At 39.9% G+C, this 24,346-nt stretch overlaps 47 non-coding genes across 47 annotated transcripts; all 47 read left to right on the forward strand.

The window, feature by feature from the left end:
* The first annotated feature begins 5,179 nt into the window (after positions 1–5,179).
* LOC144569018 (small nucleolar RNA R71) lies at positions 5,180–5,290 on the forward strand. The gene has a single exon (XR_013515931.1). It is a non-coding gene; the product is annotated as a small nucleolar RNA R71 (small nucleolar RNA).
* A 2,745-nt stretch (positions 5,291–8,035) lies between these two features.
* LOC144568828 (5S ribosomal RNA) lies at positions 8,036–8,154 on the forward strand. The gene has a single exon (XR_013515750.1). It is a non-coding gene; the product is annotated as a 5S ribosomal RNA (ribosomal RNA).
* A 231-nt stretch (positions 8,155–8,385) lies between these two features.
* LOC144568954 (5S ribosomal RNA) lies at positions 8,386–8,504 on the forward strand. Its single transcript, XR_013515870.1, has one exon. It is a non-coding gene; the product is annotated as a 5S ribosomal RNA (ribosomal RNA).
* A 231-nt stretch (positions 8,505–8,735) lies between these two features.
* LOC144568946 (5S ribosomal RNA) lies at positions 8,736–8,854 on the forward strand. Its single transcript, XR_013515862.1, has one exon. It is a non-coding gene; the product is annotated as a 5S ribosomal RNA (ribosomal RNA).
* Positions 8,855–9,085: 231 nt separating this feature from the next.
* On the forward strand, positions 9,086–9,204 carry LOC144569031 (5S ribosomal RNA). The gene has a single exon (XR_013515941.1). It is a non-coding gene; the product is annotated as a 5S ribosomal RNA (ribosomal RNA).
* Positions 9,205–9,435: 231 nt separating this feature from the next.
* Positions 9,436–9,554, forward strand: LOC144569043 (5S ribosomal RNA). Its single transcript, XR_013515952.1, has one exon. It is a non-coding gene; the product is annotated as a 5S ribosomal RNA (ribosomal RNA).
* Positions 9,555–9,785: 231 nt separating this feature from the next.
* LOC144569055 (5S ribosomal RNA) lies at positions 9,786–9,904 on the forward strand. The gene has a single exon (XR_013515963.1). It is a non-coding gene; the product is annotated as a 5S ribosomal RNA (ribosomal RNA).
* Positions 9,905–10,135: 231 nt separating this feature from the next.
* LOC144568835 (5S ribosomal RNA) lies at positions 10,136–10,254 on the forward strand. The gene has a single exon (XR_013515756.1). It is a non-coding gene; the product is annotated as a 5S ribosomal RNA (ribosomal RNA).
* Positions 10,255–10,485: 231 nt separating this feature from the next.
* LOC144568846 (5S ribosomal RNA) lies at positions 10,486–10,604 on the forward strand. Its single transcript, XR_013515767.1, has one exon. It is a non-coding gene; the product is annotated as a 5S ribosomal RNA (ribosomal RNA).
* A 231-nt stretch (positions 10,605–10,835) lies between these two features.
* On the forward strand, positions 10,836–10,954 carry LOC144568859 (5S ribosomal RNA). The gene has a single exon (XR_013515779.1). It is a non-coding gene; the product is annotated as a 5S ribosomal RNA (ribosomal RNA).
* A 231-nt stretch (positions 10,955–11,185) lies between these two features.
* On the forward strand, positions 11,186–11,304 carry LOC144568870 (5S ribosomal RNA). Its single transcript, XR_013515790.1, has one exon. It is a non-coding gene; the product is annotated as a 5S ribosomal RNA (ribosomal RNA).
* Positions 11,305–11,535: 231 nt separating this feature from the next.
* Positions 11,536–11,654, forward strand: LOC144568882 (5S ribosomal RNA). Its single transcript, XR_013515801.1, has one exon. It is a non-coding gene; the product is annotated as a 5S ribosomal RNA (ribosomal RNA).
* Positions 11,655–11,885: 231 nt separating this feature from the next.
* Positions 11,886–12,004, forward strand: LOC144568894 (5S ribosomal RNA). The gene has a single exon (XR_013515812.1). It is a non-coding gene; the product is annotated as a 5S ribosomal RNA (ribosomal RNA).
* Positions 12,005–12,235: 231 nt separating this feature from the next.
* LOC144568905 (5S ribosomal RNA) lies at positions 12,236–12,354 on the forward strand. The gene has a single exon (XR_013515823.1). It is a non-coding gene; the product is annotated as a 5S ribosomal RNA (ribosomal RNA).
* Positions 12,355–12,585: 231 nt separating this feature from the next.
* LOC144568917 (5S ribosomal RNA) lies at positions 12,586–12,704 on the forward strand. The gene has a single exon (XR_013515834.1). It is a non-coding gene; the product is annotated as a 5S ribosomal RNA (ribosomal RNA).
* A 231-nt stretch (positions 12,705–12,935) lies between these two features.
* LOC144568928 (5S ribosomal RNA) lies at positions 12,936–13,054 on the forward strand. The gene has a single exon (XR_013515845.1). It is a non-coding gene; the product is annotated as a 5S ribosomal RNA (ribosomal RNA).
* A 231-nt stretch (positions 13,055–13,285) lies between these two features.
* On the forward strand, positions 13,286–13,404 carry LOC144568940 (5S ribosomal RNA). Its single transcript, XR_013515856.1, has one exon. It is a non-coding gene; the product is annotated as a 5S ribosomal RNA (ribosomal RNA).
* A 231-nt stretch (positions 13,405–13,635) lies between these two features.
* Positions 13,636–13,754, forward strand: LOC144568952 (5S ribosomal RNA). The gene has a single exon (XR_013515868.1). It is a non-coding gene; the product is annotated as a 5S ribosomal RNA (ribosomal RNA).
* Positions 13,755–14,031: 277 nt separating this feature from the next.
* On the forward strand, positions 14,032–14,150 carry LOC144568964 (5S ribosomal RNA). The gene has a single exon (XR_013515879.1). It is a non-coding gene; the product is annotated as a 5S ribosomal RNA (ribosomal RNA).
* A 231-nt stretch (positions 14,151–14,381) lies between these two features.
* Positions 14,382–14,500, forward strand: LOC144568976 (5S ribosomal RNA). The gene has a single exon (XR_013515890.1). It is a non-coding gene; the product is annotated as a 5S ribosomal RNA (ribosomal RNA).
* Positions 14,501–14,731: 231 nt separating this feature from the next.
* Positions 14,732–14,850, forward strand: LOC144568987 (5S ribosomal RNA). Its single transcript, XR_013515901.1, has one exon. It is a non-coding gene; the product is annotated as a 5S ribosomal RNA (ribosomal RNA).
* Positions 14,851–15,081: 231 nt separating this feature from the next.
* On the forward strand, positions 15,082–15,200 carry LOC144568999 (5S ribosomal RNA). The gene has a single exon (XR_013515913.1). It is a non-coding gene; the product is annotated as a 5S ribosomal RNA (ribosomal RNA).
* Positions 15,201–15,431: 231 nt separating this feature from the next.
* On the forward strand, positions 15,432–15,550 carry LOC144569011 (5S ribosomal RNA). The gene has a single exon (XR_013515924.1). It is a non-coding gene; the product is annotated as a 5S ribosomal RNA (ribosomal RNA).
* Positions 15,551–15,781: 231 nt separating this feature from the next.
* On the forward strand, positions 15,782–15,900 carry LOC144569019 (5S ribosomal RNA). The gene has a single exon (XR_013515932.1). It is a non-coding gene; the product is annotated as a 5S ribosomal RNA (ribosomal RNA).
* A 231-nt stretch (positions 15,901–16,131) lies between these two features.
* Positions 16,132–16,250, forward strand: LOC144569028 (5S ribosomal RNA). The gene has a single exon (XR_013515938.1). It is a non-coding gene; the product is annotated as a 5S ribosomal RNA (ribosomal RNA).
* Positions 16,251–16,481: 231 nt separating this feature from the next.
* Positions 16,482–16,600, forward strand: LOC144569029 (5S ribosomal RNA). Its single transcript, XR_013515939.1, has one exon. It is a non-coding gene; the product is annotated as a 5S ribosomal RNA (ribosomal RNA).
* Positions 16,601–16,831: 231 nt separating this feature from the next.
* LOC144568962 (5S ribosomal RNA) lies at positions 16,832–16,950 on the forward strand. Its single transcript, XR_013515877.1, has one exon. It is a non-coding gene; the product is annotated as a 5S ribosomal RNA (ribosomal RNA).
* A 231-nt stretch (positions 16,951–17,181) lies between these two features.
* Positions 17,182–17,300, forward strand: LOC144569030 (5S ribosomal RNA). The gene has a single exon (XR_013515940.1). It is a non-coding gene; the product is annotated as a 5S ribosomal RNA (ribosomal RNA).
* Positions 17,301–17,531: 231 nt separating this feature from the next.
* Positions 17,532–17,650, forward strand: LOC144569032 (5S ribosomal RNA). The gene has a single exon (XR_013515942.1). It is a non-coding gene; the product is annotated as a 5S ribosomal RNA (ribosomal RNA).
* Positions 17,651–17,881: 231 nt separating this feature from the next.
* Positions 17,882–18,000, forward strand: LOC144568996 (5S ribosomal RNA). The gene has a single exon (XR_013515910.1). It is a non-coding gene; the product is annotated as a 5S ribosomal RNA (ribosomal RNA).
* Positions 18,001–18,231: 231 nt separating this feature from the next.
* LOC144569033 (5S ribosomal RNA) lies at positions 18,232–18,350 on the forward strand. Its single transcript, XR_013515943.1, has one exon. It is a non-coding gene; the product is annotated as a 5S ribosomal RNA (ribosomal RNA).
* A 231-nt stretch (positions 18,351–18,581) lies between these two features.
* LOC144569034 (5S ribosomal RNA) lies at positions 18,582–18,700 on the forward strand. Its single transcript, XR_013515944.1, has one exon. It is a non-coding gene; the product is annotated as a 5S ribosomal RNA (ribosomal RNA).
* A 231-nt stretch (positions 18,701–18,931) lies between these two features.
* On the forward strand, positions 18,932–19,050 carry LOC144568948 (5S ribosomal RNA). The gene has a single exon (XR_013515864.1). It is a non-coding gene; the product is annotated as a 5S ribosomal RNA (ribosomal RNA).
* Positions 19,051–19,281: 231 nt separating this feature from the next.
* Positions 19,282–19,400, forward strand: LOC144569035 (5S ribosomal RNA). The gene has a single exon (XR_013515945.1). It is a non-coding gene; the product is annotated as a 5S ribosomal RNA (ribosomal RNA).
* Positions 19,401–19,631: 231 nt separating this feature from the next.
* LOC144568955 (5S ribosomal RNA) lies at positions 19,632–19,750 on the forward strand. Its single transcript, XR_013515871.1, has one exon. It is a non-coding gene; the product is annotated as a 5S ribosomal RNA (ribosomal RNA).
* A 379-nt stretch (positions 19,751–20,129) lies between these two features.
* LOC144569037 (5S ribosomal RNA) lies at positions 20,130–20,248 on the forward strand. The gene has a single exon (XR_013515946.1). It is a non-coding gene; the product is annotated as a 5S ribosomal RNA (ribosomal RNA).
* A 231-nt stretch (positions 20,249–20,479) lies between these two features.
* Positions 20,480–20,598, forward strand: LOC144568945 (5S ribosomal RNA). Its single transcript, XR_013515861.1, has one exon. It is a non-coding gene; the product is annotated as a 5S ribosomal RNA (ribosomal RNA).
* A 231-nt stretch (positions 20,599–20,829) lies between these two features.
* Positions 20,830–20,948, forward strand: LOC144569038 (5S ribosomal RNA). Its single transcript, XR_013515947.1, has one exon. It is a non-coding gene; the product is annotated as a 5S ribosomal RNA (ribosomal RNA).
* A 231-nt stretch (positions 20,949–21,179) lies between these two features.
* LOC144569039 (5S ribosomal RNA) lies at positions 21,180–21,298 on the forward strand. Its single transcript, XR_013515948.1, has one exon. It is a non-coding gene; the product is annotated as a 5S ribosomal RNA (ribosomal RNA).
* Positions 21,299–21,529: 231 nt separating this feature from the next.
* LOC144569040 (5S ribosomal RNA) lies at positions 21,530–21,648 on the forward strand. Its single transcript, XR_013515949.1, has one exon. It is a non-coding gene; the product is annotated as a 5S ribosomal RNA (ribosomal RNA).
* Positions 21,649–21,879: 231 nt separating this feature from the next.
* Positions 21,880–21,998, forward strand: LOC144569041 (5S ribosomal RNA). Its single transcript, XR_013515950.1, has one exon. It is a non-coding gene; the product is annotated as a 5S ribosomal RNA (ribosomal RNA).
* Positions 21,999–22,229: 231 nt separating this feature from the next.
* On the forward strand, positions 22,230–22,348 carry LOC144568942 (5S ribosomal RNA). The gene has a single exon (XR_013515858.1). It is a non-coding gene; the product is annotated as a 5S ribosomal RNA (ribosomal RNA).
* Positions 22,349–22,579: 231 nt separating this feature from the next.
* Positions 22,580–22,698, forward strand: LOC144569042 (5S ribosomal RNA). Its single transcript, XR_013515951.1, has one exon. It is a non-coding gene; the product is annotated as a 5S ribosomal RNA (ribosomal RNA).
* A 231-nt stretch (positions 22,699–22,929) lies between these two features.
* On the forward strand, positions 22,930–23,048 carry LOC144569044 (5S ribosomal RNA). The gene has a single exon (XR_013515953.1). It is a non-coding gene; the product is annotated as a 5S ribosomal RNA (ribosomal RNA).
* A 231-nt stretch (positions 23,049–23,279) lies between these two features.
* LOC144569045 (5S ribosomal RNA) lies at positions 23,280–23,398 on the forward strand. The gene has a single exon (XR_013515954.1). It is a non-coding gene; the product is annotated as a 5S ribosomal RNA (ribosomal RNA).
* A 379-nt stretch (positions 23,399–23,777) lies between these two features.
* Positions 23,778–23,896, forward strand: LOC144569046 (5S ribosomal RNA). The gene has a single exon (XR_013515955.1). It is a non-coding gene; the product is annotated as a 5S ribosomal RNA (ribosomal RNA).
* Positions 23,897–24,127: 231 nt separating this feature from the next.
* LOC144569047 (5S ribosomal RNA) lies at positions 24,128–24,246 on the forward strand. The gene has a single exon (XR_013515956.1). It is a non-coding gene; the product is annotated as a 5S ribosomal RNA (ribosomal RNA).
* The last annotated feature ends 100 nt before the right edge of the window (positions 24,247–24,346 follow it).

Raw genomic sequence — 24,346 nt, forward strand, 5'->3', positions numbered from 1 at the left:
ATATTGATTGTGATCGTGGGTGACTAATGTCTAACGTCTGAGGCTCGGGGGCATTATCCTACGTGGTAATGTATTTGGACGGTCAATTGAATATTACGGCATTCCGAATTATTTCAAGTGAATTTTCATTATGACTCTGAACCAGAATTTAGTAAATGGTTAATCGAGGGATCTCAGATGGGTGTCAGATAAAGAGTCCAGCTCGGTGGAACATCTGTAGGTGTCGGTAACTCTACATATGAGGGTCAGATAAAGGGTCCAGCTCAGTTGAACATCTGTAGGTGCTACCAGCCATAATAAAAATGAGTTAGGCCTAATATGTGCTTGTTCGAACTTCATTTTGGAAATTCCGGAAATTTGTGTTCATTTGATTATTTGTTGTCAAGCATACGCATTCATTTATATATTGTGATAGAACTATAAATGTAATATTGTATGGATTTCATTTTTGAGCATGGAATCTGATTGCAAGTCCAATAACCTGATTGTGGCAAATTCGCACTGAGAAATAAATTCTCACCCCCACCCTTTGGGTTTTTTTACAGAATTCGGTGTGGCTGATCTTGGAGAGGCACGCGAGTAGTAGGCCTTTGGTATGGATCACCATATTAACTTAGTGGTTATTTTGTCATTTGACTAGAGATATATATATATTGTTTTGTTGTATAATTCTCTGTCATACCTTATGGTTGGTGATGTGTTGTTTGCAATACAAGCAGTAAATCCTAATTTACGCTCAATTCGGTTGCAAGTGTACAACCTTGTCGAGTAGTACTTAGGGATCGTCTCCATAGGGACAAGTTGGAATATCAAATCTAACCTGACAATTTAATTTCGTAAAAGAAAATAAAAAGGTTTTTGTTTGTTCAAAATGTTGGTTTGATTGCGATTAAACTGAATTAAACTAAAGTCTTTAAAGCAAAATCTGATTTTTAACAAGTATGAGAAATTAGGGTTTCTTAGGGTTCCTATCCACTAATATTACGATTAATTGGTTTGTAAATTTTGTTCTTATTTTTATGAAGGCACAGTTGGATATTGTAGGTACAAAGTGATATCTCTATATTAATATCATCTTTAAATTAGAATAAACGTCACCTCTCGGTACTTGGCTACTCTAATCTAGAGTCATTAAGTTCTTACTGTCCCAATTAATTTAGAAAACCGTCTTTCACCTCTCGGTACCTGGCATAATTTTCTAAACTATTAGGTAAAGCCCGTATAAGACAAGCATCACCTCTCGGTACTTAGCCTATCAAATACCCTATTCCTTATGGTCTAGACCTAATATTCAATTTCTCAATTGCAAATACCAAATCCTAGGGTTTTATGCGATTTCGATTAAGTCTTCACAATCAATTAAAATAAAGAATAGATCATAACAAAGAACAAGAATATATGAAATAAAACCAACTAAATCATAACAAAAGTTTCAAGTACAACCCTAATCAACCCTAGAAAAGCCCTTAGCCAGTCATGGCTAAGACACAAATGAAATCAAAAGAATAAAAGAGTTCCAAACGAAAGAAAATAATAAAACCGGTTGATCAATGGTGTTCTCTCCTCCCTTCTTCTCTCTTCCTTGCTTTTCCTTGTTTTTTCTTGTTCAAAACCAGAAATTTTCTCCCTAAAAACGTCCTCAATCTATTCTACAGGTCCCCTTTTATACCCCCTAGCGAAACCTAGAAATAAATCCCTAAAAATAGCAAATTTGAGCTCTGAACCGCCTTATTGCGGGCCGCAATAACATCTATTACGGGCCGCAATGAGTGGAGGCAATTAAGAATTTGTCGCGCAGAAAACTGTAAACTCATTTCGGGCCACAATGGATTTGGTTGCGGGCCGCAATGAAAGTGCAGGAAACTGTAAAAGTCATTTCGGGCCGCAATGGATTTGGTTGCGGGCTGCAATGAAAGTGTAGAAAATGAAGAGGGCTCTGTCTGTTTTGTTGCGGGCCGCAATGAAATCATTTCGGGTCGCAATGAAAGTGAAAGCTGCTCCAAACTTCATGTTGGCTTGCTACAAATCACCTGTTTTGCTCCTTTAAGCTCCAAACACTTGATTACCTGCAAAATAAACATAACTAGGGCAGTAACTTGAACTTTTGGACATTTCTAACCTAATCAAACCTAATTTCAACGAAACTTGGCTTAATTTACATAACAAACCCTAGGTTTCAATAGATACAATTTCGGCTTATCAAATTCCCCCAAGCCTAGTCCTTGCTTGTCCCAAGCAAGTCTAAACTTGGACTACAATTCGATCTCTAATTTAACCTCATATCAAGTATACATTCTTCAATCGAAAAATTTGTATGATCTTGCCAAAATTTAAAAATCTCAACGTAAATTTTGTACAAATTTAAAGTGCAACCCTTGGCTAATCACGCTTGACCCCACAATTCAATTACTCTAACTTTTATTTCCTTAAAGGTTTAGAATTTGTAAACTTCGGATATCTAAATTTGTTACAAAAAATGCATTCTTATTTGCGAAAATTCTTTTAAAAATCCCCCAAGCTTGAATCAAACTTAGGTTAGAAAGTCGCAGACTTCGTGTGTTGATATATGCAAAATTTTATTTTATTTTTTGTTGGTTTTATTTTATGACACTATAAATCTTTATCCTTAGAACAAAAACCAGCTAGTTATAGGTAGCTAATCCATACCCAACCATTTTAATTCAAAAGTACATTCGCATGCTCTTGGTTCAACCCTTCCATGACACGAACTCACAAGCTTAGTGCAAATTCGGTCACTTTATCGGGCAAACTAGCGGAGCAAAGTGTCTATGACTCATTGCTATAAGTACGTCATGTCGCCGTAACATAAGCAAACATAGTCTTTCTTGAAAATTTTCAACTTGACTATTTTTCAATATTTTTGCAAAAATATCATGAATACACACATCCTTTGGCATTAATTCATACCTATGGATATCCCGATCTTTCTAAATTCGTTTTTCACAAACAAGTTGCATTTTCAAAAAAAAAAAAATTTAATCCCTAAATTTCCAATTTCTTAGACCTTTATTTCCACAAAGTTTTTCGCCAAAGTATGTGGTTATTTCAAATTATTCCAAAGGTATTCCTAAAAACTCGTTAAAATTTGTATCCAAATTTCTAATATTTTTGTCAATCACTCCAATTTATCAAGGGTTTTATTTTTGCCAACTTTTAACACAAAAATTAAACAAACTTTTAACACAAAAAATTAAACATGATTTTATACTTTATGCATTTTCAAACAATTAAGTCCAATTATGCAAGACTCTATTTTTCATAACCTCGTAAAACATCTTGACAAATTCGCAATTTCAAGCAATTAAGTTTAAAATCACAAATCCTATTCATGGTCAAGTAAAAAATAAGGTTATAAATCCTAAAATTTTTGAAAAACTGGAAAAATAATAAACATGCATGCAAAGATACAATTTCTTCCCATCCCCCAAGCTTAAAAATAAACAAAAGTAAATAGGAAGAAACATGGACTACTCTATTGGCAGAAGGTGGTGGTGGTGCACCTTGATGCTTAGGTGGAGGATCGGGAGGGCGGCCTCCCCATTGCTCCGTTTTGTGTCGATTTTCTCGAGATTTGTCGGTTTCAGATGTTTCCACCGACTTCTTTTGCACAAATTCTCTATTAACCTGTGAAATTTCTATCATGCAAACTGAATTTTTGTTAGGAGGTATCAATGGCTTATGAAAATAAAATGTTTCTTTCTTCTTCCCAACGGAGAAAGAAAGCTCCCCCTCTTTGACTTTGATGTTTGCACCTGCCATTGCTAAGAAAGCTCGACCTAAGAGAACGGCCGAATGATCATCTGTTTCAATGACAACAAAATCGACAGGAATTTTAATCTTACCAATTTTGACAACCACATTTTTCAAGATACCAAGTGGAGATCGTGTCGTCCCGTCAGCAAGAGTTAGTGTCATATTGGTTGGTTCTAAATTACCCGACTCAAGTTTGTCATAAACCGATTTAGGCATGAGACTGACACTTGCCCCTAAATCACACATTGCATTTTCAATCCTAGTTGTGTCTATAGAGCAAGGTATCGAGAAACTACCCGGATCTTTCATTTTAGGAGGTAAATCGGTAGAAAAGATTGCACTACATTTTTCATCTAATATCACATGTTTGCTTTCCTCCATTGTGCAGTCAAAATTTCTTGTTGGTCCAGTTTATTCTTCACTAACATTTGAGGAAAGGGTACAAACCTAAGTGGAGGAATATACTTAGGAGTTTCAATAGATTTTACCTTGGTCGGGTTGGAGTTACCCGGTTCTTGAGATAGATCTGATGCCGATGTGTTTGCATTGAGGCGAGCCGAAGGCGGTTGTGTCTCTCGCATCTTTGGTCCTTGATATTCCGTGTCGCTCCTTAGGATTATTGCATTCGCGTACTCCCTAGGGTTGATGTCCGGCTTGCCCGGTAGTGTGCCTTGTTGTCGGAAGGATGAAGATGCTTGTTGTGCAACTTGGTTTTCAAGCATTTTATTTTGGGTTGCTAACATATCTACCTTTTTGGTCAATTCATCAAACTTTTAGTTTTGATTTGTCATGAAAGCTTCCATCATCAATTCAAGATTGGATTTTGGTTGTGCATTAGAACCATACCCTTGATTACCATACCCTTGATTTTGTCTATTAAAGTTTGAACTACCTTGGTTATTTTGGTTACCTTGGGTTGGTTGGTCATTTTGTCTCCACAAAAAGTTTGGGTGATTTCTCCAACCGGGGTTGTAAGTATTGGAATAAGGATTGTTATTCGGTTTAAAATTATCTTGGTTAATTGCATTAACCTCATCAATACTACCCCCCATCACTTATACCACAGTTAATTGCTAGATGATCGCTATTACCACAAATTGAACAAGGGAGAGGAAAGGAATTGTTTACCGCATTTACGCTCAGTTGATCAATTTTGAGATTCAAAGCAGCAATTTCTGCAGCCAAGTTTGGATTCGAATTCACCTCTTTCATTCCCCGCTGCAAGATCATCGGTGTCTCCCTAGGGTTGTGCCATTGGCTTTGGTTGAGAGCCATGTCATCAACCAACTTGTATCCGTCCATAGCCCCTTTATTCATGAGACTACCTCCAGCAGCTACGTCTAACATACCTTTGTCTTGTGGCATAAGGCTGTTGTAGAAGATTTGCAATAAATTCCACCCCTCGATACCATGATGGGGACAGCACCTCTGCAGTTCTTGAAATCTCTTCCACGCCTCACTCATGGTTTCATCTCCTTTCTGTCGGAAATTGTGGATTTTATGGCGCAAGGAGTTTGTTTTGGATGACGGAAAGAACTTGTTAAGAAAAGCATTCGCCACCTTAGGCCAAGTATTCATGTTCTCGGGCCATTGTCCCCTTATCCAACCTTTAGCCTTATCTGCAAGAGAAAAAGTGAAAGCCATAACTTTAAGATCTTCAGGAGAAACAGTTTGTACCTTAATTGTACTGCAGATTTCTTCAAAATTGGCTAAGTGTTGTGTGGCATCTTCGTGAGGCAGACCGTAGAACAGATTACGCTGCACCATGCTAACCCATGCAGACGGAATTTGGTATTCTTCAGCATTGATAGTAGGTGTCGTATAGCCAAGGTGGATTTCCTCAGCCCTAGGTGCTGTAAAGTCTCTCAAAGGGCGGTTGGCATCAGCTGCTTCATTGTTTCCTCTTTCAAGAGCGGCTGCCCACAAACGTTGAAGTTCATTGGCCATCTGATCCCGTTCTCTCTGAAGGTTTTCAAATCGAATATCTTCATTTTCGGTCGACATGTCTAAGCGACATGGATTTAAGTGCAAAAAAGGTCCCCTTGTTGGGTGTTTGTTTCTTCTCTCGTAGAAAAGATGAGTTGATCCTTTCCTAGAAAACCACTCAACCAAATCTGTGGCGTCCAGAGTTGGAGGTTCCTCTGCCATATTTCGACCTAGAAAATGAGAGAGAAAGAAAGCAAAAGAAAATTAAAAATAGTTACTAACTAAATTACTTAGGTCTGAAATAATATTCACCGTTGTCCCCGGCATCGGCGCCAAAAACATGATGTGTTGTTTGCAATACAAGCAATAAATCCTAATTTACGCTCAATTCGGTTGCAAGTGTACAACCTTGTCGAGTAGTACTTAGGGATCGTCTCCACAGGGACAAGTTGGAATATCAAATCTAACCTGACAATTTAATTTCGTAAAAGAAAAATAAAAAGGTTTTTGTTTGCTCAAAATGTTGGTTTGATTGCGATTAAACTGAATTAAACTAAAGTCTTTAAAGCAAAATCTGATTTTTAACAAGTATGAGAAATTAGGGTTTCTTAGGGTTCCTATCCACTAATATTACGATTAATTGGTTTGTAAATTTTGTTCTTATTTTTATGAAGGCACAGTTGGATATTATAGGTACAAAGTGATATCTCTATATTAATACCATCTTTAAATTAGAATAAACGTCACCTCTCGATACTTGGCTACTCTAATCTAGAGTCATTAAGTTCTTATTGTCCCAATTAATTTAGAAAACCGTCTTTCACCTCTCGGTACCTGGCACAATTTTCTAAACTATTAGGTAAAGCCCGTATAAGACAAACATCATCTCTCGGTACTTAGCCTATCAAATACCCTATTCCTTATGGTCTGGACCTAATATTCAATTTCTCAATTGCAAATACCAAATCCTAGGGTTTCATGCGATTTCGATTAAGTCTTTACAATCAATTAAAATAAAGAATAGATCATAACAAAGAACAAGAATATATGAAATAAAATCAACTAAATCATAACAAAAGTTTCAAGTACAACCCTAATCAACCCTAGAAAAGCCCTTAGCCAGTCATGGCTAAGACACAAATGAAATCAAAAGAATAAAAGAGTTCCAAAGGAAAGAAAATAATAAAACCGGTTGATCAATGGTGTTCTCTCCTCCCTTCTTCTCTTTTCCTTGCTTTTCCTTGCTTTTTCTTGTTCAAAACCAGAAATTTTCTCCCTAAAAAACGTCCTCAATCTATTCTACAGGTCCCCTTTTATACCCCCTAGCGAAACCTAGAAATAAATCCCTAAAAATAGCAAATTCGGGCTCTGAACTGCCTTATTGCGGGCCGCAATAACATCTATTACGGGCCGCAATGAGTGGAGGCAGTTAAGAATTTGTCATGCAGAAAACTGTAAACTCATTTCGGGCCGCAATGGATTTGGTTGCGGACCGCAATGAAAGTACAGGAAACTGTAAAAGTCATTTCGGGCCGCAATGGATTTGGTTGCGGGCTGCAATGAAAGTGTAGAAAATGAAGAGGGCTATGTCTGTTTTCTTGCGGGCCGCAATGAAATCAATTCGGGCCGCAATGAAAGTGAAAGCTGCTCCAAACTTCGTGCTGGCTTGCTACAAATCTAGTCAAACGAGCAAGTCGAGGGCCCCAAAAGCCAATAGAGAGTACATATTAGATTAGAGTCCCCTTCGGGTCTCCTTTAGGTGAGCAAGTCCCCATTGGATTCCTGTTCGGTGAGCAAGCCCATTCAGGGTTGAGTGAGTCCTTTTTTTGTTGATTAGCCCCAACAATATATTGTACCATTATGTTTGGAATATTTTCTGCTATCATTTTTGAATACTCATATTCTTTGATTTTGTCAATAGAATATTTGGCAAATAAAATATATGTGTGTGAAGCAAGAGCTGAAGCGTAGATATTGTATAGAACCCATGTACCAAGAAATATAAACTCTTGTTCTATTTCATAAAATATTAGAGATTTTAAGTGATTTTGCGTCATCTTTAATCTAAATAAACAATTTACTAAGCTACTTAGTTTAAAAATAGAACTGAAAAAATTAATCGAAAATTTCAACTCAAGTTTTGAGTCTCTTCCCATTATTTTTTGGCAATTCTGAATATCGCAAAACCGCAAAGCAGTCATCGACACATGCATCTTCTCGCAAGCTTTCCGAAAAGTGGTCGTTTGCTAAAATCGGACATTCGAGCGCCATTATAAGATCGATTGAAGTTCAGTCGTTATTTGCGTTTAAGAAGAGGTTTGAGTCATTCTATAACGGATGCGATCATACCAGCACTAAAGCACCGGATCCCATCGGAACTCCGCAGTTAAGCGTGCTTGGGCAGGAGTAGTACTAGGATGGGTGACCTCCTGGGAAGTCCCTGTGTTGCATTCCTTTTTGTTTTGTTGCCGCGCGTCGCATCCGTAAATGGCGTAATTTTGTACGTGAGCGCAACGAGGCGGTTGTCTCGGAGTCTTATCGAATTATGACATAGCAATTCTTAAGTTAAATAAAAAGTAGATTTTTTTTGATGAAATAAAATCGATTTTTAATTTAAAAGAAAGAGGGAAATAAAAAGTTCAGTCGTTATTTGCGTTTAAGAAGAGGTTTGAGTCATTCTATAACGGATGCGATCATACCAGCACTAAAGCACCGGATCCCATCGGAACTTCGCAGTTAAGCGTGCTTGGGCAGGAGTAGTACTAGGATGGGTGACCTCCTGGGAAGTCCCTGTGTTGCATTCCTTTTTGTTTTGTTGCCGCGCGTCGCATCCGTAAATGGCGTAATTTTGTACGTGAGCGCAACGAGGCGGTTGTCTCGGAGTCTTATCGAATTATGACATAGCAATTCTTAAGTTAAATAAAAAGTAGATTTTTTTTGATGAAATAAAATCGATTTTTAATTTAAAAGAAAGAGGGAAATAAAAAGTTCAGTCGTTATTTGCGTTTAAGAAGAGGTTTGAGTCATTCTATAACGGATGCGATCATACCAGCACTAAAGCACCGGATCCCATCGGAACTCCGCAGTTAAGCGTGCTTGGGCAGGAGTAGTACTAGGATGGGTGACCTCCTGGGAAGTCCCTGTGTTGCATTCCTTTTTGTTTTGTTGCCGCGCGTCGCATCCGTAAATGGCGTAATTTTGTACGTGAGCGCAACGAGGCGGTTGTCTCGGAGTCTTATCGAATTATGACATAGCAATTCTTAAGTTAAATAAAAAGTAGATTTTTTTTGATGAAATAAAATCGATTTTTAATTTAAAAGAAAGAGGGAAATAAAAAGTTCAGTCGTTATTTGCGTTTAAGAAGAGGTTTGAGTCATTCTATAACGGATGCGATCATACCAGCACTAAAGCACCGGATCCCATCGGAACTCCGCAGTTAAGCGTGCTTGGGCAGGAGTAGTACTAGGATGGGTGACCTCCTGGGAAGTCCCTGTGTTGCATTCCTTTTTGTTTTGTTGCCGCGCGTCGCATCCGTAAATGGCGTAATTTTGTACGTGAGCGCAACGAGGCGGTTGTCTCGGAGTTTTATCGAATTGTGACATATCAATTCTTAAGTTAAATAAAAAGTAGATTTTTTTTGATGAAATAAAATCGATTTTTAATTTAAAAGAAAGAGGGAAATAAAAAGTGCAGTCGTTATTTGCGTTTAAGAAGAGGTTTGAGTCATTCTATAACGGATGCGATCATACCAGCACTAAAGCACCGGATCCCATCGGAACTCCGCAGTTAAGCGTGCTTGGGCAGGAGTAGTACTAGGATGGGTGACCTCCTGGGAAGTCCCTGTGTTGCATTCCTTTTTGTTTTGTTGCCGCACGTCGCATCCGTAAATGGCGTAATTTTGTACGTGAGCGCAACGAGGCGGTTGTCTCGGAGTTTTATCGAATTGTGACATATCAATTCTTAAGTTAAATAAAAAGTAGATTTTTTTTGATGAAATAAAATCGATTTTTAATTTAAAAGAAAGAGGGAAATAAAAAGTGCAGTCGTTATTTGCGTTTAAGAAGAGGTTTGAGTCATTCTATAACGGATGCGATCATACCAGCACTAAAGCACCGGATCCCATCGGAACTCCGCAGTTAAGCGTGCTTGGGCAGGAGTAGTACTAGGATGGGTGACCTCCTGGGAAGTCCCTGTGTTGCATTCCTTTTTGTTTTGTTGCCGCGCGTCGCATCCGTAAATGGCGTAATTTTGTACGTGAGCGCAACGAGGCGGTTGTCTCGGAGTTTTATCGAATTGTGACATATCAATTCTTAAGTTAAATAAAAAGTAGATTTTTTTTGATGAAATAAAATCGATTTTTAATTTAAAAGAAAGAGGGAAATAAAAAGTGCAGTCGTTATTTGCGTTTAAGAAGAGGTTTGAGTCATTCTATAACGGATGCGATCATACCAGCACTAAAGCACCGGATCCCATCGGAACTCCGCAGTTAAGCGTGCTTGGGCAGGAGTAGTACTAGGATGGGTGACCTCCTGGGAAGTCCCTGTGTTGCATTCCTTTTTGTTTTGTTGCCGCGCGTCGCATCCGTAAATGGCGTAATTTTGTACGTGAGCGCAACGAGGCGGTTGTCTCGGAGTTTTATCGAATTGTGACATATCAATTCTTAAGTTAAATAAAAAGTAGATTTTTTTTGATGAAATAAAATCGATTTTTAATTTAAAAGAAAGAGGGAAATAAAAAGTGCAGTCGTTATTTGCGTTTAAGAAGAGGTTTGAGTCATTCTATAACGGATGCGATCATACCAGCACTAAAGCACCGGATCCCATCGGAACTCCGCAGTTAAGCGTGCTTGGGCAGGAGTAGTACTAGGATGGGTGACCTCCTGGGAAGTCCCTGTGTTGCATTCCTTTTTGTTTTGTTGCCGCACGTCGCATCCGTAAATGGCGTAATTTTGTACGTGAGCGCAACGAGGCGGTTGTCTCGGAGTTTTATCGAATTGTGACATATCAATTCTTAAGTTAAATAAAAAGTAGATTTTTTTTGATGAAATAAAATCGATTTTTAATTTAAAAGAAAGAGGGAAATAAAAAGTGCAGTCGTTATTTGCGTTTAAGAAGAGGTTTGAGTCATTCTATAACGGATGCGATCATACCAGCACTAAAGCACCGGATCCCATCGGAACTCCGCAGTTAAGCGTGCTTGGGCAGGAGTAGTACTAGGATGGGTGACCTCCTGGGAAGTCCCTGTGTTGCATTCCTTTTTGTTTTGTTGCCGCGCGTCGCATCCGTAAATGGCGTAATTTTGTACGTGAGCGCAACGAGGCGGTTGTCTCGGAGTTTTATCGAATTGTGACATATCAATTCTTAAGTTAAATAAAAAGTAGATTTTTTTTGATGAAATAAAATCGATTTTTAATTTAAAAGAAAGAGGGAAATAAAAAGTGCAGTCGTTATTTGCGTTTAAGAAGAGGTTTGAGTCATTCTATAACGGATGCGATCATACCAGCACTAAAGCACCGGATCCCATCGGAACTCCGCAGTTAAGCGTGCTTGGGCAGGAGTAGTACTAGGATGGGTGACCTCCTGGGAAGTCCCTGTGTTGCATTCCTTTTTGTTTTGTTGCCGCGCGTCGCATCCGTAAATGGCGTAATTTTGTACGTGAGCGCAACGAGGCGGTTGTCTCGGAGTTTTATCGAATTGTGACATATCAATTCTTAAGTTAAATAAAAAGTAGATTTTTTTTGATGAAATAAAATCGATTTTTAATTTAAAAGAAAGAGGGAAATAAAAAGTGCAGTCGTTATTTGCGTTTAAGAAGAGGTTTGAGTCATTCTATAACGGATGCGATCATACCAGCACTAAAGCACCGGATCCCATCGGAACTCCGCAGTTAAGCGTGCTTGGGCAGGAGTAGTACTAGGATGGGTGACCTCCTGGGAAGTCCCTGTGTTGCATTCCTTTTTGTTTTGTTGCCGCGCGTCGCATCCGTAAATGGCGTAATTTTGTACGTGAGCGCAACGAGGCGGTTGTCTCGGAGTTTTATCGAATTGTGACATATCAATTCTTAAGTTAAATAAAAAGTAGATTTTTTTTGATGAAATAAAATCGATTTTTAATTTAAAAGAAAGAGGGAAATAAAAAGTGCAGTCGTTATTTGCGTTTAAGAAGAGGTTTGAGTCATTCTATAACGGATGCGATCATACCAGCACTAAAGCACCGGATCCCATCGGAACTCCGCAGTTAAGCGTGCTTGGGCAGGAGTAGTACTAGGATGGGTGACCTCCTGGGAAGTCCCTGTGTTGCATTCCTTTTTGTTTTGTTGCCGCGCGTCGCATCCGTAAATGGCGTAATTTTGTACGTGAGCGCAACGAGGCGGTTGTCTCGGAGTTTTATCGAATTATGACATAGCAATTCTTAAGTTAAATAAAAAGTAGATTATTTTTTATGAAATAAAATCGATTTTTAATTTAAAAGAAAGAGGGAAATAAATAGTGCAGTCGTTATTTGCGTTTAATAAGAGGTTTGAGTCATTCTATAACGGATGCGATCATACCAGCACTAAAGCACCGGATCCCATCGGAACTCCGCAGTTAAGCGTGCTTGGGCAGGAGTAGTACTAGGATGGGTGACCTCCTGGGAAGTCCCTGTGTTGCATTCCTTTTTGTTTTGTTGCCGCACGTCGCATCCGTAAATGGCGTAATTTTGTACGTGAGCGCAACGAGGCGGTTGTCTCGGAGTTTTATCGAATTGTGACATATCAATTCTTAAGTTAAATAAAAAGTAGATTTTTTTTGATGAAATAAAATCGATTTTTAATTTAAAAGAAAGAGGGAAATAAAAAGTGCAGTCGTTATTTGCGTTTAAGAAGAGGTTTGAGTCATTCTATAACGGATGCGATCATACCAGCACTAAAGCACCGGATCCCATCGGAACTCCGCAGTTAAGCGTGCTTGGGCAGGAGTAGTACTAGGATGGGTGACCTCCTGGGAAGTCCCTGTGTTGCATTCCTTTTTGTTTTGTTGCCGCGCGTCGCATCCGTAAATGGCGTAATTTTGTACGTGAGCGCAACGAGGCGGTTGTCTCGGAGTTTTATCGAATTGTGACATATCAATTCTTAAGTTAAATAAAAAGTAGATTTTTTTTTATGAAATAAAATCGATTTTTAATTTAAAAGAAAGAGGGAAATAAAAAGTGCAGTCGTTATTTGCGTTTAAGAAGAGGTTTGAGTCATTCTATAACGGATGCGATCATACCAGCACTAAAGCACCGGATCCCATCGGAACTCCGCAGTTAAGCGTGCTTGGGCAGGAGTAGTACTAGGATGGGTGACCTCCTGGGAAGTCCCTGTGTTGCATTCCTTTTTGTTTTGTTGCCGCGCGTCGCATCCGTAAATGGCGTAATTTTGTACGTGAGCGCAACGAGGCGGTTGTCTCGGAGTTTTATCGAATTATGACATAGCAATTCTTAAGTTAAATAAAAAGTAGATTATTTTTTATGAAATAAAATCGATTTTTAATTTAAAAGAAAGAGGGAAATAAATAGTGCAGTCGTTATTTGCGTTTAATAAGAGGTTTGAGTCATTCTATAACGGATGCGATCATACCAGCACTAAAGCACCGGATCCCATCGGAACTCCGCAGTTAAGCGTGCTTGGGCAGGAGTAGTACTAGGATGGGTGACCTCCTGGGAAGTCCCTGTGTTGCATTCCTTTTTGTTTTGTTGCCGCACGTCGCATCCGTAAATGGCGTAATTTTGTACGTGAGCGCAACGAGGCGGTTGTCTCGGAGTTTTATCGAATTGTGACATATCAATTCTTAAGTTAAATAAAAAGTAGATTTTTTTTGATGAAATAAAATCGATTTTTAATTTAAAAGAAAGAGGGAAATAAAAAGTGCAGTCGTTATTTGCGTTTAAGAAGAGGTTTGAGTCATTCTATAACGGATGCGATCATACCAGCACTAAAGCACCGGATCCCATCGGAACTCCGCAGTTAAGCGTGCTTGGGCAGGAGTAGTACTAGGATGGGTGACCTCCTGGGAAGTCCCTGTGTTGCATTCCTTTTTGTTTTGTTGCCGCGCGTCGCATCCGTAAATGGCGTAATTCCTTTTTGTTTTGTTGCCGCGCGTCGCATCCGTAAATGGCGTAATTTTGTACGTGAGCGCAACGAGGCGGTTGTCTCGGAGTTTTATCGAATTGTGACATATCAATTCTTAAGTTAAATAAAAAGTAGATTTTTTTTGATGAAATAAAATCGATTTTTAATTTAAAAGAAAGAGGGAAATAAAAAGTGCAGTCGTTATTTGCGTTTAAGAAGAGGTTTGAGTCATTCTATAACGGATGCGATCATACCAGCACTAAAGCACCGGATCCCATCGGAACTCCGCAGTTAAGCGTGCTTGGGCAGGAGTAGTACTAGGATGGGTGACCTCCTGGGAAGTCCCTGTGTTGCATTCCTTTTTGTTTTGTTGCCGCGCGTCGCATCCGTAAATGGCGTAATTTTGTACGTGAGCGCAACGAGGCGGTTGTCTCGGAGTTTTATCGAATTGTGACATATCAATTCTTAAGTTAAATAAAAAGTAGATTTTTTTTGATGAAATAAAATCGATTTTTAATTTAAAAGAAAGAGGGAAATAAAAAGTGCAGTCGTTATTTGCGTTTAAGAAGAGGTTTGAGTCATTCTATAACGGATGCGATCATACCAGCACTAAAGCACCGGATCCCATCGGAACTCCGCAGTTAAGCGTGCTTGGGCAGGAGTAGTACTAGGATGGGTGACCTCCTGGGAAGTCCCTGTGTTGCATTCCTTTTTGTTTTGTTGCCGCGCGTCGCATCCGTAAATGGCGTAATTTTGTACGTGAGCGCAACGAGGCGGTTGTCTCGGAGTTTTATCGAATTATGACATAGCAATTCTTAAGTTAAATAAAAAGTAGATTATTTTTTATGAAATAAAATCGATTTTTAATTTAAAAGAAAGAGGGAAATAAATAGTGCAGTCGTTATTTGCGTTTAATAAGAGGTTTGAGTCATTCTATAACGGATGCGATCATACCAGCACTAAAGCACCGGATCCCATCGGAACTCCGCAGTTAAGCGTGCTTGGGCAGGAGTAGTACTAGGATGGGTGACCTCCTGGGAAGTCCCTGTGTTGCATTCCTTTTTGTTTTGTTGCCGCACGTCGCATCCGTAAATGGCGTAATTTTGTACGTGAGCGCAACGAGGCGGTTGTCTCGGAGTTTTATCGAATTGTGACATATCAATTCTTAAGTTAAATAAAAAGTAGATTTTTTTTGATGAAATAAAATCGATTTTTAATTTAAAAGAAAGAGGGAAATAAAAAGTGCAGTCGTTATTTGCGTTTAAGAAGAGGTTTGAGTCATTCTATAACGGATGCGATCATACCAGCACTAAAGCACCGGATCCCATCGGAACTCCGCAGTTAAGCGTGCTTGGGCAGGAGTAGTACTAGGATGGGTGACCTCCTGGGAAGTCCCTGTGTTGCATTCCTTTTTGTTTTGTTGCCGCGCGTCGCATCCGTAAATGGCGTAATTTTGTACGTGAGCGCAACGAGGCGGTTGTCTCGGAGTTTTATCGAATTGTGACATATCAATTCTTAAGTTAAATAAAAAGTAGATTTTTTTTGATGAAATAAAATCGATTTTTAATTTAAAAGAAAGAGGGAAATAAAAAGTGCAGTCGTTATTTGCGTTTAAGAAGAGGTTTGAGTCATTCTATAACGGATGCGATCATACCAGCACTAAAGCACCGGATCCCATCGGAACTCCGCAGTTAAGCGTGCTTGGGCAGGAGTAGTACTAGGATGGGTGACCTCCTGGGAAGTCCCTGTGTTGCATTCCTTTTTGTTTTGTTGCCGCGCGTCGCATCCGTAAATGGCGTAATTTTGTACGTGAGCGCAACGAGGCGGTTGTCTCGGAGTTTTATCGAATTGTGACATATCAATTCTTAAGTTAAATAAAAAGTAGATTTTTTTTGATGAAATAAAATCGATTTTTAATTTAAAAGAAAGAGGGAAATAAAAAGTGCAGTCGTTATTTGCGTTTAAGAAGAGGTTTGAGTCATTCTATAACGGATGCGATCATACCAGCACTAAAGCACCGGATCCCATCGGAACTCCGCAGTTAAGCGTGCTTGGGCAGGAGTAGTACTAGGATGGGTGACCTCCTGGGAAGTCCCTGTGTTGCATTCCTTTTTGTTTTGTTGCCGCGCGTCGCATCCGTAAATGGCGTAATTTTGTACGTGAGCGCAACGAGGCGGTTGTCTCGGAGTTTTATCGAATTGTGACATATCAATTCTTAAGTTAAATAAAAAGTAGATTTTTTTTGATGAAATAAAATCGATTTTTAATTTAAAAGAAAGAGGGAAATAAAAAGTGCAGTCGTTATTTGCGTTTAAGAAGAGGTTTGAGTCATTCTATAACGGATGCGATCATACCAGCACTAAAGCACCGGATCCCATCGGAACTCCGCAGTTAAGCGTGCTTGGGCAGGAGTAGTACTAGGATGGGTGACCTCCTGGGAAGTCCCTGTGTTGCATTCCTTTTTGTTTTGTTGCCGCGCGTCGCATCCGTAAATGGCGTAATTTTGTACGTGAGCGCAACGGGGCGGTTGTCTCGGAGTTTTATCGAATTGTGACATATCAATTCTTAAGTTAAATAAAAAGTAGATTTTTTTTGATGAAATAAAATCGATTTTTAATTTAAAAGAAAGAGGGAAATAAAAAGTGCAGTCGTTATTTGCGTTTAAGAAGAGGTTTGAGTCATTCTATAACGGATGCGATCATACCAGCACTAAAGCACCGGATCCCATCGGAACTCCGCAGTTAAGCGTGCTTGGGCAGGAGTAGTACTAGGATGGGTGACCTCCTGGGAAGTCCCTGTGTTGCATTCCTTTTTGTTTTGTTGCCGCGCGTCGCATCCGTAAATGGCGTAATTTTGTACGTGAGCGCAACGAGGCGGTTGTCTCGGAGTTTTATCGAATTGTGACATATCAATTCTTAAGTTAAATAAAAAGTAGATTTTTTTTGATGAAATAAAATCGATTTTTAATTTAAAAGAAAGAGGGAAATAAAAAGTGCAGTCGTTATTTGCGTTTAAGAAGAGGTTTGAGTCATTCTATAACGGATGCGATCATACCAGCACTAAAGCACCGGATCCCATCGGAACTCCGCAGTTAAGCGAGCTTGGGCAGGAGTAGTACTAGGATGGGTGACCTCCTGGGAAGTCCCTGTGTTGCATTCCTTTTTGTTTTGTTGCCGCGCGTCGCATCCGTAAATGGCGTAATTTTGTACGTGAGCGCAACGAGGCGGTTGTCTCGGAGTTTTATCGAATTATGACATAGCAATTCTTAAGTTAAATAAAAAGTAGATTATTTTTTATGAAATAAAATCGATTTTTAATTTAAAAGAAAGAGGGAAATAAATAGTGCAGTCGTTATTTGCGTTTAAGAAGAGGTTTGAGTCATTCTATAACGGATGCGATCATACCAGCACTAAAGCACCGGATCCCATCGGAACTCCGCAGTTAAGCGTGCTTGGGCAGGAGTAGTACTAGGATGGGTGACCTCCTGGGAAGTCCCTGTGTTGCATTCCTTTTTGTTTTGTTGCCGCGCGTCGCATCCGTAAATGGCGTAATTTTGTACGTGAGCGCAACGAGGCGGTTGTCTCGGAGTTTTATCGAATTGTGACATATCAATTCTTAAGTTAAATAAAAAGTAGATTTTTTTTGATGAAATAAAATCGATTTTTAATTTAAAAGAAAGAGGGAAATAAAAAGTGCAGTCGTTATTTGCGTTTAAGAAGAGGTTTGAGTCATTCTATAACGGATGCGATCATACCAGCACTAAAGCACCGGATCCCATCGGAACTCCGCAGTTAAGCGTGCTTGGGCAGGAGTAGTACTAGGATGGGTGACCTCCTGGGAAGTCCCTGTGTTGCATTCCTTTTTGTTTTGTTGCCGCGCGTCGCATCCGTAAATGGCGTAATTTTGTACGTGAGCGCAACGAGGCGGTTGTCTCGGAGTTTTATCGAATTGTGACATATCAATTCTTAAGTTAAATAAAAAGTAGATTTTTTTTGATGAAATAAAATCGATTTTTAATTTAAAAGAAAGAGGGAAATAAAAAGTGCAGTCGTTATTTGCGTTTAAGAAGAGGTTTGAGTCATTCTATAACGGATGCGATCATACCAGCACTAAAGCACCGGATCCCATCGGAACTCCGCAGTTAAGCGTGCTTGGGCAGGAGTAGTACTAGGATGGGTGACCTCCTGGGAAGTCCCTGTGTTTCATTCCTTTTTGTTTTGTTGCCGCGCGTCGCATCCGTAAATGGCGTAATTTTGTACGTGAGCGCAACGAGGCGGTTGTCTCGGAGTTTTATCGAATTGTGACATATCAATTCTTAAGTTAAATAAAAAGTAGATTTTTTTTGATGAAATAAAATCGATTTTTAATTTAAAAGAAAGAGGGAAATAAAAAGTGCAGTCGTTATTTGCGTTTAAGAAGAGGTTTGAGTCATTCTATAACGGATGCGATCATACCAGCACTAAAGCACCGGATCCCATCGGAACTCCGCAGTTAAGCGTGCTTGGGCAGGAGTAGTACTAGGATGGGTGACCTCCTGGGAAGTCCCTGTGTTGCATTCCTTTTTGTTTTGTTGCCGCGCGTCGCATCCGTAAATGGCGTAATTTTGTACGTGAGCGCAACGAGGCGGTTGTCTCGGAGTTTTATCGAATTGTGACATATCAATTCTTAAGTTAAATAAAAAGTAGATTATTTTTTATGAAATAAAATCGATTTTTAATTTAAAAGAAAGAGGGAAATAAATAGTGCAGTCGTTATTTGCGTTTAAGAAGAGGTTTGAGTCATTCTATAACGGATGCGATCATACCAGCACTAAAGCACCGGATCCCATCGGAACTCCGCAGTTAAGCGTGCTTGGGCAGGAGTAGTACTAGGATGGGTGACCTCCTGGGAAGTCCCTGTGTTGCATTCCTTTTTGTTTTGTTGCCGCGCGTCGCATCCGTAAATGGCGTAATTTTGTACGTGAGCGCAACGAGGCGGTTGTCTCGGAGTTTTATCGAATTGTGACATATCAATTCTTAAGTTAAATAAAAAGTAGATTTTTTTTGATGAAATAAAATCGATTTTTAATTTAAAAGAAAGAGGGAAATAAAAAGTGCAGTCGTTATTTGCGTTTAAGAAGAGGTTTGAGTCATTCTATAACGGATGCGATCATACCAGCACTAAAGCACCGGATCCCATCGGAACTCTGCAGTTAAGCGTGCTTGGGCAGGAGTAGTACTAGGATGGGTGACCTCCTGGGAAGTCCCTGTGTTGCATTCCTTTTTGTTTTGTTGCCGCGCGTCGCATCCGTAAATGGCGTAATTTTGTACGTGAGCGCAACGAGGCGGTTGTCTCGGAGTTTTATCGAATTATGACATAGCAATTCTTAAGTTAAATAAAAAGTAGATTATTTTTTATGAAATAAAATCGATTTTTAATTTAAAAGAAAGAGGGAAATAAATAGTGCAGTCGTTATTTGCGTTTAAGAAGAGGTTTGAGTCATTCTATAACGGATGCGATCATACCAGCACTAAAGCACCGGATCCCATCGGAACTCCGCAGTTAAGCGTGCTTGGGCAGGAGTAGTACTAGGATGGGTGACCTCCTGGGAAGTCCCTGTGTTGCATTCCTTTTTTTTTTGTTGCCGCGCGTCGCATCCGTAAATGGCGTAATTTTGTACGTGAGCGCAACGAGGCGGTTGTCTCGGAGTTTTATCGAATTATGACATAGCAATTCTTAAGTTAAATAAAAAGTAGATTATTTTTTATGAAATAAAATCGATTTTTAATTTAAAAGAAAGAGGGAAATAAATAGTGCAGTCGTTATTTGCGTTTAAGAAGAGGTTTGAGTCATTCTATAACGGATGCGATCATACCAGCACTAAAGCACCGGATCCCATCGGAACTCCGCAGTTAAGCGTGCTTGGGCAGGAGTAATACTAGGATGGGTGACCTCCTGGGAAGTCCCTGTGTTGCATTCCTTTTTGTTTTGTTGCCGCGCGTCGCATCCGTAAATGGCGTAATTTTGTACGTGAGCGCAACGAGGCGGTTGTCTCGGAGTTTTATCGAATTGTGACATATCAATTCCTAGGATGGGTGACCTCCTGGGAAGTCCCTGTGTTGCATTCCTTTTTGTTTTGTTGCCGCGCGTCGCATCCGTAAATGGCGTAATTTTGTACGTGAGCGCAACGAGGCGGTTGTCTCGGAGTTTTATCGAATTATGACATAGCAATTCTTAAGTTAAATAAAAAGTAGATTATTTTTTATGAAATAAAATCGATTTTTAATTTAAAAGAAAGAGGGAAATAAATAGTGCAGTCGTTATTTGCGTTTAAGAAGAGGTTTGAGTCATTCTATAACGGATGCGATCATACCAGCACTAAAGCACCGGATCCCATCGGAACTCCGCAGTTAAGCGTGCTTGGGCAGGAGTAGTACTAGGATGGGTGACCTCCTGGGAAGTCCCTGTGTTGCATTCCTTTTTGTTTTGTTGCCGCGCGTCGCATCCGTAAATGGCGTAATTTTGTACGTGAGCGCAACGAGGCGGTTGTCTCGGAGTTTTATCGAATTATGACATAGCAATTCTTAAGTTAAATAAAAAGTAGATTATTTTTTATGAAATAAAATCGATTTTTAATTTAAAAGAAAGAGGGAAATAAATAGTGCAGTCGTTATTTGCGTTTAAGAAGAGGTTTGAGTCATTCTATAACGGGTGCGATCATACCAGCACTAAAGCACCGGATCCCATCGGAACTCCGCAGTTAAGCGTGCTTGGGCAGGAGTAGTACTAGGATGGGTGACCTCCTGGGAAGTCCCTGTGTTGCATTCCTTTTTGTTTTGTTGCCGCGCGTCGCATCCGTAAATGGCGTAATTTTGTACGTGAGCGCAACGAGGCGGTTGTCTCGGAGTTTTATCGAATTGTGACATATCAATTCTTAAGTTAAATAAAAAGTAGATTTTTTTTGATGAAATAAAATCGATTTTTAATTTAAAAGAAAGAGGGAAATAAAAAGTGCAGTCGTTATTTGCGTTTAAGAAGAGGTTTGAGTCATTCTATAACGGATGCGATCATACCAGCACTAAAGCACCGGATCCCATCGGAACTCCGCAGTTAAGCGTGCTTGGGCAGGAGTAGTACTAGGATGGGTGACCTCCTGGGAAGTCCCTGTGTTGCATTCCTTTTTGTTTTGTTGCCGCGCGTCGCATCCGTAAATGGCGTAATTTTGTACGTGAGCGCAACGAGGCGGTTGTCTCGGAGTTTTATCGAATTGTGACATATCAATTCTTAAGTTAAATAAAAAGTAGATTTTTTTTTATGAAATAAAATCGATTTTTAATTTAAAAGAAAGAGGGAAATAAAAAGTGCAGTCGTTATTTGCGTTTAAGAAGAGGTTTGAGTCATTCTATAACGGATGCGATCATACCAGCACTAAAGCACCGGATCCCATCGGAACTCCGCAGTTAAGCGTGCTTGGGCAGGAGTAGTACTAGGATGGGTGACCTCCTGGGAAGTCCCTGTGTTGCATTCCTTTTTGTTTTGTTGCCGCGCGTCGCATCCGTAAATGGCGTAATTTTGTACGTGAGCGCAACGAGGCGGTTGTCTCGGAGTTTTATCGAATTGTGACATATCAATTCTTAAGTTAAATAAAAAGTAGATTATTTTTTATGAAATAAAATCGATTTTTAATTTAAAAGAAAGAGGGAAATAAATAGTGCAGTCGTTATTTGCGTTTAAGAAGAGGTTTGAGTCATTCTATAACGGATGCGATCATACCAGCACTAAAGCACCGGATCCCATCGGAACTCCGCAGTTAAGCGTGCTTGGGCAGGAGTAGTACTAGGATGGGTGACCTCCTGGGAAGTCCCTGTGTTGCATTCCTTTTTGTTTTGTTGCCGCGCGTCGCATCCGTAAATGGCGTAATTTTGTACGTGAGCGCAACGAGGCGGTTGTCTCGGAGTTTTATCGAATTGTGACATATCAATTCTTAAGTTAAATAAAAAGTAGATTTTTTTTGATGAAATAAAATCGATTTTTAATTTAAAAGAAAGAGGGAAATAAAAAGTGCAGTCGTTATTTGCGTTTAAGAAGAGGTTTGAGTCATTCTATAACGGATGCGATCATACCAGCACTAAAGCACCGGATCCCATCGGAACTCCGCAGTTAAGCGTGCTTGGGCAGGAGTAGTACTAGGATGGGTGACCTCCTGGGAAGTCCCTGTGTTGCATTCCTTTTTGTTTTGTTGCCGCGCGTCGCATCCGTAAATGGCGTAATTTTGTACGTGAGCGCAACGAGGCGGTTGTCTCGGAGTTTTATCGAATTGTGACATATCAATTCTTAAGTTAAATAAAAAGTAGATTTTTTTTGATGAAATAAAATCGATTTTTAATTTAAAAGAAAGAGGGAAATAAAAAGTGCAGTCGTTATTTGCGTTTAAGAAGAGGTTTGAGTCATTCTATAACGGATGCGATCATACCAGCACTAAAGCACCGGATCCCATCGGAACTCCGCAGTTAAGCGTGCCTGGGCAGGAGTAGTACTAGGATGGGTGACCTCCTGGGAAGTCCCTGTGTTGCATTCCTTTTTGTTTTGTTGCCGCGCGTCGCATCCGTAAATGGCGTAATTTTGTACGTGAGCGCAACGAGGCGGTTGTCTCGGAGTTTTATCGAATTATGACATAGCAATTCTTAAGTTAAATAAAAAGTAGATTATTTTTTATGAAATAAAATCGATTTTTAATTTAAAAGAAAGAGGGAAATAAATAGTGCAGTCGTTATTTGCGTTTAAGAAGAGGTTTGAGTCATTCTATAACGGATGCGATCATACCAGCACTAAAGCACCGGATCCCATCGGAACTCCGCAGTTAAGCGTGCTTGGGCAGGAGTAGTACTAGGATGGGTGACCTCCTGGGAAGTCCCTGTGTTGCATTCCTTTTTGTTTTGTTGCCGCGCGTCGCATCCGTAAATGGCGTAATTTTGTACGTGAGCGTAACGAGGCGGTTGTCTCGGAGTTTTATCGAATTGTGACATATCAATTCTTAAGTTAAATAAAAAGTAGATTTTTTTTGATGAAATAAAATCGATTTTTAATTTAAAAGAAAGAGGGAAATAAAAAGTGCAGTCGTTATTTGCGTTTAAGAAGAGGTTTGAGTCATTCTATAACGGATGCGATCATACCAGCACTAAAGCACCGGATCCCATCGGAACTCCGCAGTTAAGCGTGCTTGGGCAGGAGTAGTACTAGGATGGGTGACCTCCTGGGAAGTCCCTGTGTTGCATTCCTTTTTGTTTTGTTGCCGCGCGTCGCATCCGTAAATGGCGTAATTTTGTACGTGAGCGCAACGAGGCGGTTGTCTCGGAGTTTTATCGAATTGTGACATATCAATTCTTAAGTTAAATAAAAAGTAGATTTTTTTTGATGAAATAAAATCGATTTTTAATTTAAAAGAAAGAGGGAAATAAAAAGTGCAGTCGTTATTTGCGTTTAAGAAGAGGTTTGAGTCATTCTATAACGGATGCGATCATACCAGCACTAAAGCACCGGATCCCATCGGAACTCCGCAGTTAAGCGTGCTTGGGCAGGAGTAGTACTAGGATGGGTGACCTCCTGGGAAGTCCCTGTGTTGCATTCCTTTTTGTTTTGTTGCCGCGCGTCGCATCCGTAAATGGCGTAATTTTGTACGTGAGCGCAACGAGGCGGTTGTCTCGGAGTTTTATCGAATTGTGACATATCAATTCCTAGGATGGGTGACCTCCTGGGAAGTCCCTGTGTTGCATTCCTTTTTGTTTTGTTGCCGCGCGTCGCATCCGTAAATGGCGTAATTTTGTACGTGTGCGCAACGAGGCGGTTGTCTCGGAGTTTTATCGAATTATGACATAGCAATTCTTAAGTTAAATAAAAAGTAGATTATTTTTTATGAAATAAAATCGATTTTTAATTTAAAAGAAAGAGGGAAATAAATAGTGCAGTCGTTATTTGCGTTTAAGAAGAGGTTTGAGTCATTCTATAACGGATGCGATCATACCAGCACTAAAGCACCGGATCCCATCGGAACTCCGCAGTTAAGCGTGCTTGGGCAGGAGTAGTACTAGGATGGGTGACCTCCTGGGAAGTCCCTGTGTTGCATTCCTTTTTGTTTTGTTGCCGCGCGTCGCATCCGTAAATGGCGTAATTTTGTACGTGAGCGCAACGAGGCGGTTGTCTCGGAGTTTTATCGAATTGTGACATATCAATTCTTAAGTTAAATAAAAAGTAGATTTTTTTTGATGAAATAAAATCGATTTTTAATTTAAAAGAAAGAGGGAAATAAAAAGTGCAGTCGTTATTTGCGTTTAAGAAGAGGTTTGAGTCATTCTATAACGGATGCGATCATACCAGCACTAAAGCACCGGATCCCATCGGAACTCCGCAGTTAAGCGTGCTTGGGCAGGAGTAGTACTAGGATGGGTGACCTCCTGGGAAGTCCCTGTGTTGCATTCCTTTTTGTTTTGTTGCCGCGCGTCGCATCCGTAAATGGCGTAATTTTGTACGTGAGCGCAACGAGGCGGTTGTCTCGGAGTTTTATCGAATTATGACATAG

This window comes from Carex rostrata, chromosome 17 (genome assembly GCF_964058835.1).
Source record: "Carex rostrata chromosome 17, lpCarRost1.2, whole genome shotgun sequence".
NCBI classification, from domain to species: Eukaryota; Viridiplantae; Streptophyta; class Magnoliopsida; order Poales; family Cyperaceae; genus Carex; species Carex rostrata.